Raw genomic sequence first — 13600 nt, 5'->3', positions numbered from 1 at the left:
CCTTATCTGAAAATGGGGCCAATAATAGTCTAGACCTCCCAGAGTGTTGGAGATTAAAAGAGGCAATGATTGTCGAGTGCTTAGCACCCAATCAATGTCAGCTATTAGGAGAGACATTCTCCTTCATTCATTTCACAAGGAAAATGCAAGGAGATGCCACTCCAACAAGCATTTCTGGAATCCTGCTGGTGAGGTCATAATGACCAAAATTATGGGCTTTAGAATGGTCCTCATCTAGCCTGTACTATTTATAATGAATAGGAAGGCAAATTACTTAACCTCTCTACACACAAGTTTTCTCATCTGCAAAATGGAGATGGTAAAACCTACTCTGTAGGATTATTGTGAAGGTTGAGTTAAATAAAAAAAGGTCTAATATGCTTTATACAGGACCGTGATCCCTTACTCCAAAGCCATGGGATTTTGTGAGACTTTTTGGATTCCGGAAAGGTAAAACATTTGTATGCTGTATAAGCTAGGTGTCAGTCAGCACCCCATAGTCAAACACATCATTATTTCTACACAGAAACCTATGAATATCCTACTACATGGGGTAAAGACTTTTTTTTTTTTTTTTTTTTTTTTAAGACGGAGTCTCACTGTTGCCCAGGCTGTAATACAGTGGCGCAATCTCGGCTCACCACAACCTCTGCCTCCCGGGTTCAAGCAATTCTCCTGCCTCAGTCTCCCGAGTAGCTGGGACTACAGGTGTGCGCCATCATGCCCGGCTAATTTTTGTACTTTTAGTAGAGATGGGGTTTCACTATGTTGGCCAGGCTGGTCTTGAACTCCTGACCTCATGATTCGCCTGCCTCAGCCTCCCAAAGTGCTGGGATTACAGGTGTGAGCCACTGCGCTTGGCCGATAAAGACTCTTAATTTCCTTACAGCCTTACCTGGCAAGACAGGCAAGGCAAGTGTTATAATTCACACCTCACAGATAACAAACTGAGGATAGGGAGAGTAGGTTGTTCAAGGCCACGTGATCTATAATTAGCAGCACCAGGATCCCTGGGTCATCTGGTGATCTGGTCCAGGGACTCCTCCCATGACACCACACAGTATGAGATACATGACCCTGTTATAACCATCCCTTTTGCTGAATGAACTTTACAAAAAAAGGGAGGGGTGGGGGGATGGGGAGCTACTACATGGTCACCTTTTCTTCTTGTCTTTCTAAGTGTATGTTTATTTCTACATACTTTTCAGATTCTGCTTCTCCCATTTTGGTACCTGATACACATTTCTCTGTATTAAAATAGACAACATATTTGCTTTTTAAAATAACTGTAGAGTCTTCCAGAATCTTAATATAACCCAGTTAGCTTAGCTATCCCCCTATTGCTGGCTATTTGCATGTTTGCAATTTTGCACTGTTCTAAAAGAATGCTTCAGTCATCCGTTTTAAACTTTGCCTTGGGGATGAGCAAGCACATTGATTTGAAATCACCTGTCCCTTGAGCCCCCAGCTGGCTGGCAGCCCTGGGAGATTGTCTTTCCAGGCACTTCAACTATATAATTGTTGTTCCCAATCAACGAATCAATTAGGGTTTATTGAGCGCCTATGTGAAGAACAGCGTGTGTGCTCTTTGGTACTGGGAGGCACAGAAGCCCAAGCGTTGTCTCTGACCCTCAAGAAGCTTATGTGTAACCAGGGAGCCCTTTCAGCTTCAAATGAAGCTGTTTGCATCCAGCCAGTAAGACCTTCTAAGCAGGGCTTTTCAAGATGGGTATCAGGGTGTGACATGCATGGTGAAAGCAAGAACTTTAAATAGGTCTCTAATCTATCCTCTTGCCTGTGAAGGGCGTCGGTTTCATTCAACAAGAAGGTGCCAAAAATGAAATAGTGAATAGAGAAAACAAGCTCAGAAGTTCCATGAAGCCTTCCCTAATTCATCAGATTTTACTATTAGACTCTAATGATTAGGGTGAATCATTAAAAACCAATAGTATAGGCCAGGTGCAGTGGCTCATGCCTGTAATCCCAGCACTTTGGGAGGCTGAGGCAGGCGAATCATGAGGTCAGGAGTTCGAGACCAGCCTGGCCAAAATGGCGAAACCCCGTCTCTACTAAAAATACAAAAAAATTAGCCTGGCACGGTGGCAGGCGCCTGCAATCCCAGCTACTCAAGAAACTGAGGCAGGAGAATCACTTGAACGCAGCAGGAGGAGGTTTCAGTGAGCCGAGATCGTGCCATTGCACTCCAGCCTGGGTGACAAGAGCAAGACTCCATCTCAAAAAAAAAAAAAAAAATTAGCCAGGCAAGGTGGTGCACTTTGGTAGTCCCGGCTACATAGGAGGCTGAGGTGAGAGGCTTGAGCCCAGGAGATCGAGGCTGCAGTGAGCCGAGATCAGGCCACTGCACTCTAGCCTGGGTGACAGAGCAAGACCCTGCCTCAAACCAAACAAACAAAAAAACAAACAAAAGTAAGGAAAAAAATAGCGTATAAAGTATCAGTTCCCTGACTCCCCTTGGTAGGAGGTCAGTGAAAACACTAGACAGGACCTGGTTCTACCTAGCTTCCCTTAAGCAAATCCTCTCTCTGCCTCCCCTCTCCCATCCTTCAAATGGGAACAACAGTAATGCTCTATGGGATTCACAGGCTTTTGACTAATATCAATGGAGATCCTGACAAATGCTTAGAAAGAACAATATGTTACCCAAATGGGGATAACTGTTACCCACTGGGGATGCTGGGGACCACATCTTCTCTGTGGTATCCCGAGCACGCGGCACGCTGTGGGTCTGGCACATAGTAGGAGCTCAATAAACATTTGTTGAACGAACCAGAGAGTTGGCAGGGGTTATTATGAGGCCATAAAGGACAGTGTACCACACACCAATTCATCAAATCTGAGGAGGAGGCTCCTCACCCACCACTCCAGCTCCACTCCACAAATCCATCTTCCACAGGGCAGTCTCAGCCTTTCCCTGTTACCCTGTATCCGCTCTAATGGGTCCCCCATTCAGTACAGCAAAGATCCAAAGCTGAAAGTTCACCCTGGGACGGGTGAGCAAGGCAAAGGCTCCGCTCTCCTCAGGTTTCAAGGGCTGCAGCACTCCCTGTCACAACAGATTGGCTAGCTCCACCTTCATTTCCCGCTCCTGGCTGCTGAAGCAGGGGAATGTCAGGCCACAGGGATCCTTAGCCAACAGCAGCACTCTGACCAGCTAAGAAGGACACCTGGCACCTGAGAGCAGCCCTGCCCTCATCCCCCACCAGCTGGGGCCTCAGGTGTTCTGTCACCTCAGAGGCCAGCCAGCCGGCTGCTCCAGGAGCATCTGGTTACCAATAAGAGACAACAGCCTACAGCAGGGGAGTCACTTCACAGAGGCTAGAGCCCAGTCCACTGGCTGGACTTTTCCAAAGAGATTTCCTGTTTTTCTAGAGCCAATGTCATCCTCATTGAGAGCTCCTAGTGAGCCCCTAGTGGGACTTTTGAAATAAAGTCCTGTAGCTGGGGGGCCGTGACAACCGGCTGCTTTCCAAAGTCTGTGGTTTCCTTCTTTAGGCATTTGTTTGTTTTGTTTGGTTTTAGAGACAAGGTCTCTCTCTGTTGCCCAGCCAGGAGTGCAGTGGTGCCATCCTAGCTCACTGCAACCTCCAAACTCCTGGGCTCAAATGATCCTCCTGCCTCAGCCTCCCAAGTAGCTGGGACCACAGGCACATGCCACCACACCTGGCTAAATTTTTAAAACATTTTTTGCAGAGATAGAGTCTCACTTTGTTGCCCAAGACGATCTCTAACTCCCAAATCCTGGCCTCAAGCCATCCACCCACTTCAGCCTCCCAAGCTGCTGGGATTACAGGCATGAGCTACCATGCCCTGGTGTTTGTTTCTTTTTTCTTTTCTTTCTAACTTTTCAAACTGTTTAAGAGTATATGTGCAGGTTTCGTATATAGGTAAATTGAGTGTCTGAGCTTGGTGTACAGATTATTTTGTCACCCAGCTAATAAGCATAGTACCTTATAGGTAATTTTTCAATCCTGACACTCCTCCTACCCTCCACCCTCAAGTAGGCCCCAGTGTCTATTGTTCCCATCTTTATGTCCATGTGTACTCAGTATTTAGCTCCCACTTATAAATGAGGAGATGCTGTATTTGTTTTTTATTCCTGCATTAATTCACTCAGGGTAATGGCCTCCAGCTTCATCCATGTTGCTAAAAGGACATGATCTCATTCTTTTTCATGGCTGTATAGTATCCTATGGTGTATATGTACCACATTTTCTTTATCCACTCCACCGTAAATGAGCATTTAGGTTGATTCCATGTCTTTTCTACTGGGAATAGTGCTGTAATGAACATACATATGCATGTCTCTTTAGGGTAGAACAATTTATGTGCCTTTTGGTATATAACCCGGTAATGGGATTGGTAGGTCAAATGGTAGTTCTGTTTCAAGTTCTTTGAGAAATCTTCAGACTATTTTCCACAGTGACTAAACTAATTTGCATTTCCATCAGCAGTGTGTAAGCATTCCTTTTCCCGCAGCCTTGCAGCATATGTGATTTTTTGACTTTTTTTTTTTTTTTTTTTTTTTTTTGAGATGGAGTTTCGCTCTTCTTGCCCAGGCTGGAGTGCAATGGCGCGATCTCTGCTCACTGCAACCTCTACCTCCCGGGTTCAAGCGATTCTCCTGCCTCAGCCTCCTGAGTAGCTGGAATTACAGGCACCCACCACCATGCCCGGCTAATTTTGTATTTCTAGTAGAGACAGGGTTTCACCATATTGGCCAGGCTGGTCTTGAATTCCTGACCTCAGGTGATTCACCTGCCTTGGCCTCCCAAAGTGCTGGGATTACAAGTGTGAGCCACTGCGCCCGGCCTTATTTTTTGACTTTTTAGTAATAGCCATTCTGACTGGTATGTGATGGTATCTCAGTGTGGTTTTGATTTGTATTTCTCTTATGATTAGTGATGTTGAGCATTTTTTCTTATGCTTGTTGGTCACATGGATGTCGTCTTTTGAGAAGTGTCTCTTCATGTCTTTTGCCCACTTTTTCATGGGGTTGTTTGGTTTTCTTGTTTGTTAATTTGTTTAAGTTCCTTATAGATTCTGGATATTAGACCTTTGTCAGATGCAGAGTTTGCAAATATTTTCTCCCATTCTGTAGATTGTCTGTTTACTCTGTTGAGAGCTTCTTTTGCTGTGTAGAAGCTCTTTAGTTTAATTAGGTCCCATTTGTCAATTCGTGATTGTTGCAATTGCTTTGCATGAAATCTTTGCCAGGGCCTATGTCCAAAATGGTATTTGTCTCTTTATTCTGTCTTCTCTACCCAAATGTAAGCTCAAGAGGGTGGAGATCACATCTTTCACTGTTTTCTCCTCCTAGTGCTGGGAACTGCACCTGACCCAAAGCAGATGCTTAATTAACATTTGTGGAATGATTGAATAAAGAAACAAATGAACCCATATATAATTTATTATATATGATAAATGATAGTTATAAATAAATGATTATTCTAAATGACTTTAAAGGGAAGCAGAAATTTCCATAGTATCTCAGAATTAACATGCACATGGTCCTAGCTTTTCATTTGTTATTTATTAATTCTGTGATTTTTTAATCTTGTTTTTGATCCATAGGAGAGGTGAGAATTAGATAATCTCATGATGTGTATGTCAGAACTACAAGATAGGAGCACAAAGTTCTAGGAGCATCTGTAGTGGGGGATTTGACCTAGTCAGGGTAGTCAGGGAAGGCTCCCTGGAGGAAGTCACAATTGCATCAAGATCTAAAAGAACAGGTCATTAACTGCGAGCCACAGAGGGGAAGGAAGAACACTGCAGACAGAGGGGATGGCACAGGGAAGGCTTGGGGGTGGGAGGGAACAGGTAGGGATGAGAAACTGAGGGGCAGCCAAGTGTGAAGAGGGTGAGAAAGACGATGAGCAGTGGGGCTACAGCCAGACCTGGCCAGCACCTTGGCGAGGCTGGGCAGCAGCAGACAGGCTGGCAGCGTCTGACCATGCTCAATAAGAAAGCTGCCCTGCTCGGTGGCTCGTGCCTATAATCCCAGCACTTTGGTAGGCCAAGGCAGTTGGATCACTTGAGGTCAGGAGTTCAAGACCAGCCTGGTCAACATGGTGAAACCCCGTCTCTACTAAAAATCCAAAAATTAGCCAGCCACAGTGGCACATGCCTGTAATCCCAGTTACTTGGAAGGCTGAGGCACAAGAATCACTCAAACCCAGGAGGCAGAGGTTGCACTCCAGCCTAGGCGACAGAGTGAGACTCTGTCTCAAAAAAGAAAAAAAAAAAAGAGAGAGAAAGAATGCTGCCCTGGCTGGGACAGGATGCCCCTCAGGGGATGTCCTCTTCCAGAGGACTCTTCCCAACTCCCTAGCCTAGGTTAGGGCCCTGCTTTTGTGTTCCCATGGGACCTAGGGTATTTCCCCCTTATTATATAACTTATTAAAGTCCATTTTAATGATATATTTTCTTACTTTTTAGTTTCCATCTCTCCATTTGTGAGTTCCTTGAAGGCAGAGAACACTTGGCTTTTCTTCCTGTGCCTCCAGTCCCTATTGCAAGGACATGAGAGATGCCCATTCGTGTTTGATGAATGAATGAGTGAATACATGAATGAATGAGTGCCTGAAGATCAGAGTACATGGGATGAGTGTTTGGAGTTCTACATACTCAGGAAGCCCCAGCTGACATTTGGAGGAAAAGGAAACACAAAGGTGAGGGGATGCCATACAGTTAGCGTCACATGAAGAACAAAATTTAAGGTCTCATCCTTAGAAGAGGGAGGGATGACAGTTTCAAGGAGAATTTGTTCATCAGATGCTGGGAAGGAATTTCAACAGGTAAAGCTGCATAGGTTTATAAGGATGAACAAGCATGTCAGCTATGTATTTAGCAAGCGCTCATGATTTGTGTCAAGCATTGTTCGAAGTGCTTTGTAAGCATTAAGCCATTTAAATTCTTATAACAATTGCATGAAGCATTTAACCATTACTATGTCTATTTTACAGATGAGGAAACTGAGGAGCAGAGAGGTTAAGTACACTCCTACCTTGCCCCCCAGGGGACACAACCAGTAAGTGACACCGTGAGGCTTTTAACCCAAGGAGTTTGGTTCCAGAAGTCTGGCTTGCTGCCCTGAAGCCAGCCCTCGCTCTGCTGCAGGTGCTAATCTAAGGACTTGATACCTTTTTTAAAGCCCTCCTGAAAGGGAGGTATGATTCTCCTCCATTTTCAGATGAGAAAGCTGAGGCTCAAAGATGTTGCCAAAGTTCAGCTAGCTGACAAGCGGCGGAGCCAGGATCTACAATCACAGCCATGCTTACTGGGTCCTGTGTCTTCCTGATGCTCACAGCTGAGCTCTAAGCCTGGGTCACCTCCTCTGCCCCTCCCTCCACAGCTCTGGAACCTCGGCCAAGGCCCAGCAGATGGTGGCTCTCCATGTGCATTTCTGACTCAGCCGCCCCCTCTCCACCCGCTGCTTCTCATCCCAGCTCTGAACCTGTAACCCACCATAGTGTCTGAGACAGGGACACCACCCTGACCTGGCATGAGATTAGGAACAGCTCAGGCCATCAGCATCTTTTGGGGGCAAAAATAGGTGCAGCTAAAATCTATTGATACATCCCCGATGGGCAGGAAGGCGACAGCCAGACCTAAGGAAAGGTTGTTCAAGGATTCAGTGCGTCAGCATCCCAGCTACCTGAACAGGCTGGTGGGAGGTGTGTTCAGGACGGGAGCGCCAGGCAGGCCCTCTGTCTCAGCTGGGAGGGCAGGATACTTTTCCTGGCTCTCCTTCACCTCGGCTCTCCTGCTCCCTCCCTCAGGGACTTCCTTTGCACAATGGCCGGCTGGCTCAGGATGCCTCTGAAGCCAGGAAAAAGGGCACTTTGACTGGTCAACCCAGCCTCCTTGACAGAGCCCTAGGCCCGAGCTGATCCCCCGGAGGGTAATTGGAGCAGCTTTTGAGCACACTATTTGGTTACTTTCATCTCAAGAACTTGACACAAAAGACATCTGGCACAGGCTCAGCTACTCAGTACCCCTTCCTGGGGTGACATGTCACTGTGACCGTACTGTGCCTCCATTTCCCCATGTGTGAAGACAGAAGATTCACAAGTGTCTAGCACACACAGGCTTGAACAGGGGAGACCCCCATGTCCCAGATAATAGCAGAAAAAATTTCCTTGTGTGGGCTAAGAGAGGTCGCACGGCTAGGGTGGGGGGCAGGAAAAGCTCAGGTTTCAGGATCCAGCAGATTTGGGTTCCATTTCTGGATCTGCCTCTTCCTGCCTATGTGGTCTTGGGCAAATACTTACCATATCTGAGCCCTGGAAATAATAACCATTCCAATCCTTAAAACAGGCCTCTGAGGTAGATGCTGTCTCTAGCCACATCTTATGATCGAGAAACTGGGCACAGGGAGAGAAATTAACTTGCTCCAGGTTACACAGCTGATAAGTAACAAGAGTCAGGATTCAAACCTAGATGGCCTGGCTCTCCTCTTTGCTCCTAACCACTACCCCACACTGCCCTGCTTCCTATAAAACCTGGAAGAGGAGAGTTCTTATCCTAGTCCTGCCAGTAAGTTAAGGCACAGGGCCACTTGGACCTTGTATTAGTCTGTTTTCATGCTGCTGATAAAGACATAGCAGAGACTGGGCAATTTACAAAAGCAAGAGGATTAATGACTTACAGTTCCATATGGCTGGGAACGTCTCACAATCATGACAGAAGGCAAGGAGAAGCAAGTCACAACTTACATGGATGGCGACAGGCAAAAAAAAAAGCTTGTACAGAGAAACTCCCATTTCTTTTTTTTTTTTTTTGAGACATAGTCTCACTCTGTCACCCAGCAGGCTGGAGTGCAGTGGTGTAATCTCAGCTCACTACAACCTCTGCCTCCCGGGTTCAAGTGATTCTCTTGCCTCAGCCTCCCAAGTAGCTGGTGTGCGCCATCACACCTGGCTAATTTTTGTATTTTTAGTAGAGACAGGGTTTCACCATATTGGCCAGGCTGGTCTCAAACTCCTGACCTCAGGTGATCCACCTGCCTCGACCTCCCAAAGTGCTGGGATTATAGGCTGGAGCCAGCATACCCAGCTGAAATTCCTGTTTCTTAAAACCATCAGATCTCGTGAGACCCATTCACTATCATGAGAACAACATGGGAAAGACCCGCCCCCGTGATTCAATCATCTCTCACCAGGTTCCTCCCACAACATGTGGAAATTATAGGAGCTACAAGATGAGATTTGGATGGAGACACAGAACCAAACCATATCATTCCACCCCTGGTCCCTCCCAAATCTCGTATCTTCGCATTTCAAAATCAATCATGCCTTCCCAACAGTCCCTCAAAGTCTCAACTCATTTCAGCATTAACTCAAAAGTCCACAGTCCAAAGTTTCATCCAAGACAAGACAAGCCCCTTCTGCCTATGAGCCTTAAAATCAAAAACAAGTTAGTTACTTCCTAGATACAATGGGGGTACAGGCATTGGGTAAATACAGCCATTCCAAATAGGAGAAATTGGCCAAAACAAAGGGGCTACAGGCCCCATGCAAGTCTGAAATCCAGCAGGGCAGTCAAAGCTTAAAGCTCCAAAATGGGCCGGGCGCGGTGGCTCAAGCCTGTAATCCCAGCACTTTGGGAGGCCGAGACGGGCGGATCACGAGGTCAAGAGATCGAGGCCATCCTGGCTAACACAGTGAAACCCCGTCTCTACTAAAAAATACAAAAAACTAGCTGGGCGAGGTGACGGGTGCCTGTAGTCCCAGCTACTCGGGAGGCTGAGGCAGGAGAATGGCGTAAACCCGGGAGGCGGAGCTTGCAGTGAGCTGAGATCCAGCCACTGCACTCCAGCCTGGGCGACAGAGCGAGACTCCGTCTCAAAAAAAAAAAAAAAAAAAAAGCTCCAAAATGATCTCTCTTGATTCCATATCTCACATCCGGATCACACTGATGCAAGAGGTAGGTTCCCATAGTCTTGAGCAGCTCTGCCCTTGTGGCTTTGCAGGGTATAGCCCCTCTCCTGGCTGCTTTCACAGGCTGGCATTGAGTAGCTTTTCCAGGTGATTGGTGTAAGCTGTTGGTGGATCTACCATTCTGGGGCCTGGAGGATGGTGGCCCTCTTCTCACAGCTCCACTAGGCAATACCCCAGTAGGGACTCTCTGTGGAGGCTCTGACCCCACATTTCCCTTCCACGCTGCCCTAGCAGAGGTTCTCCACGAGGGCCCCTCCCCTGCAGCAAACTTCTGTCTGTGCATCCAGGCATTTCCATACATCTTCTGAAATCTAGGAGGAGGTTCCCAAACCCCAGTTCTTGACTTATGTGCACTCACAGGCTCAACACCATGTGGAAGCTGCCAAGGCTTGAGGCTTGCACCCTCTGAAGCCACGGCCCAAGCTCTACATTGGTCCCTTTCAGCCGTGGCTAGGGCAGTTGGGATACAAGGCACCGAGTCCCTGGGCGGCACACAGCACGGAGGACCCTAGGCCTGGCTCACAAAACCACTTTTTCCTCCTAGGCTTCTGGGCCTGTGATGGGAGGGGCTGCCATGAAGACCTCTGACATGCCCTGGAGATATTTTCCCCATTGTCTTGGGGATTAACATTCAACTTATCGTTACTTATGCAAATTTCTGCAGCCAGCTTGAATTTCTCCTCAGAGAATGGGATTTTTTTTTCTACTGCATTGTCAGTCTGCAAATTTTCTGAACTTTTATGCTTTGCTTCCCTTATAAAACTGAATGCCTTTAACAGCACCCAAGTCATCTCTTGAATGCTTTCCTACTTAGAAATTTCTTCTGCCAGATATCCTAAATCAACTCTCTCAGGTTCAAAGTTCCACAAATCTCTAGGGCAGAGGCAAAATGCCACCATTCTCTTTGCTAAGACCTAAGAAGAGTCACGTTTGTTCCAATTCCCTACAAGTTCCTCATTTCCCTTTGAGATCACCTCAGCCTGACTTTATTGTCCATATTGCTATCATCATTTTAGGCAAAGCCATTCAACAAGTCTCTAGGAAGTTCCAAACTTTCCCACATTTTCCTGTCTTCTTCTGAGCCCTCCAAACTGTTCCAGCCTCTGCCTGTTACCTAGTTCCAAAGTTGCTTCCACAGTTTTGGGGATCTTTTCAGCAGTGCCCCACTCTACTGGTACCAATTTACTGCATTAGTCCATTTTCATGCTGCTGATAAAGACATACCTGAGACTGGGCAATTTACAAAAGAAAGAGGTTTAATGACTTACAGTTCCATATGACTGGGAATGCCTCATAATCATGGTGGAAGGCAAGGAGAAGCAAGTCACATCTAGATGGCAGCAGGCAAAAAAGGTATTTTGCAGAGCAACTCCCGTTTGTTTGTTTGTTTGTTTTGTTGTTTGTTTGTCTGTGACAGAGTTTTGCTCTTGTTGCCCAGGCTGGAGGGCAATGACACAATCTTGGCTCACCGCAACCTCCACCTCCTGGGTTCAAGCAATTCTCCTGCCTCAGCCTCCCAAGTAGCTGGGATTACAGGCATGCGCCTCCACATGGGGTTTCTCCATATTGGTCAGGCTGGTCATGAACTCCTGAACTCAGGTGATCTGCCTGCCTCCCAAAGTGCTGGAATTACAGGCTTGAGCCACTGCGCTAGGCCAAAACTCCCATTTTTCAAAACCATCAGATCTCGTGAGACCCATTCACTATCATGAGAACAGCATGAGAAAGACCCGCCCCCATGATTCAATCATCTCCCACTGGGTTCCTCCCACAACACATGGGAATTATGGGAGCTACAAGATGAGATTTGGGCAGGAACACAGAGCCAAACCATATTAGGCCTCAACTGGAAAGTGAGGGGAGAAGGCCTTGATACTATACCACGTAGCACTATCTGAGCCTCTGCATTGTTTCTGAGTGTATGTTTGTCCCTGCCTGTTAGCCTACAATGTACAGGGGACCATTGTCAGGAGACTCCCTCCTCCTTGCTGCCCCACTTCCCCATGCCCTGCCTTCTAGCCTTGGGTTCAAGGATCAGTGACAAGAGTGCCATGAAAGAGCATCTTTCCCAGGCCCTCCCGAGTGCCTACCACAACCCTCTTTTAAAGCTTCTGGGCTCTGAGAGGGCAGAGGCTGGCTTCTGGACAAGTGGCACTTATCCAGTGCAGCCTGTATCCTCCTTTACAGTAGAACTCATTCGGCCTGGGCTGTAGTTAGCACCTCCTGGATCCTCTTGGCCAGACCGAATGAACAATTTAAGTTAATTTTCAGACTCTTAGTATTGGAGAGGAATGTGCAGATAGAAGAAGCAGTCCAAAATGCAGGAATCCCGTCTTCAGCATTCTGAACAGAATTGGCTGGTATGTCCTCATGATGCCAGCTTCTCCCCTCCTAAAAGAGTCTGGGCCCTTCCTGGTTGGCTATTATGGACAGACGCTCCTCCTGAAGTTGGGCTACAGTCTGACTTTTCTGTCGTGACACCTTCCATGCCTAGTTTGGCCATTTGGAGTGTCACAGTATTCCTCTCATGGGATGGTCTTTCACAGCCATGAAGAGCATCACTGTGTTCCTGCCAAGGCTTCTATTTTCAAGATTAAATAGCCCCAATTCCTCCAATTCTACCTCTTAGGTCAAGGTTCTTTAAGGCTTCTTAAGGCCTCTTCCTCATTGCCCTACTCCCTCTGTTTCCAGTCTGTTCTAATGAATTTGTCAGGAATCCTGACTCAGGATTCCATTTAAAATACTATGCTGAGAGCGTGACACTGAAGTGTTTGTGATCAGCAGGGCACATTATTGTCTGTCATCTCCCTTTGCTCTCTCTCCCCTCCACAGCCCCCCACCACCCCTCCAGGCTTCCTTCTGGAAACTGCAAATCATCCCCCTTCCCCAAACTTCACCCATGCAGTCCTTGTAGGGGCTGCCACACTCACCTATGATTCTGCTCCCAAGGCCAGCTGGTTGGCTAAGAGGTTGGCACCAAATTTAAGCTGCTCCAATTAATTCATTTATAGGGATGTTTGTTTTTGAATACCTCTCTGGTGACTGAAATGGTAAAATATAAAATTCAACAGCAATTGGTAGCTACATTGATCAATATAGAATGGGCTATGATATCCATCCTGGCTAACACAGTGAAACCCCATCTCTACTAAAAATAGAAAAAAAAAAAATTAGCCCAGAATGGTGGCGCACACCTGTAATCCCAGCTACTCGGAAAGCTGAGGCAGGAGAATTGCTCGAACCCAGGAGGCGGAGGTTGCAGTGAGCTGAGATCACACCATTGCACTCCAGCCTGGGTGACAGAGTGAGACTCCATCTCAAAAAAAAAAAAAGAATGGGCTATGATAAGAAATGAATCAAACCTGAAGTGTTAGTGGCTTAATCCAATAAAAATGTATTCCTTTCTCATGCAAAGTTTAATGGGGTTGGGCAGGTTTCCTGGGAAGCTCTCCTCCAAGTGGTAATTCAGGAGTCTGAGATCCCACTGTTCTGAGGCTCTGCCATCTTAGTCTTTCACTTCCAGATGCAAGAAAGAAAGTGGAAGGAATGAAGGGGTGGCCAAGGGCATGAAGAAGGCTCCCCAGCTCTAAAGGCCGCTGCCTGAAAGTGACGCAGCTCATTTCCACCCACATTCGCCA

Source organism: Macaca mulatta, chromosome 7 (assembly GCF_049350105.2).
Source record: "Macaca mulatta isolate MMU2019108-1 chromosome 7, T2T-MMU8v2.0, whole genome shotgun sequence".
In the NCBI taxonomy this organism is placed as follows: domain Eukaryota; kingdom Metazoa; phylum Chordata; class Mammalia; order Primates; family Cercopithecidae; genus Macaca; species Macaca mulatta.
Note: the sequence above shows the minus strand (reverse complement) of the source record.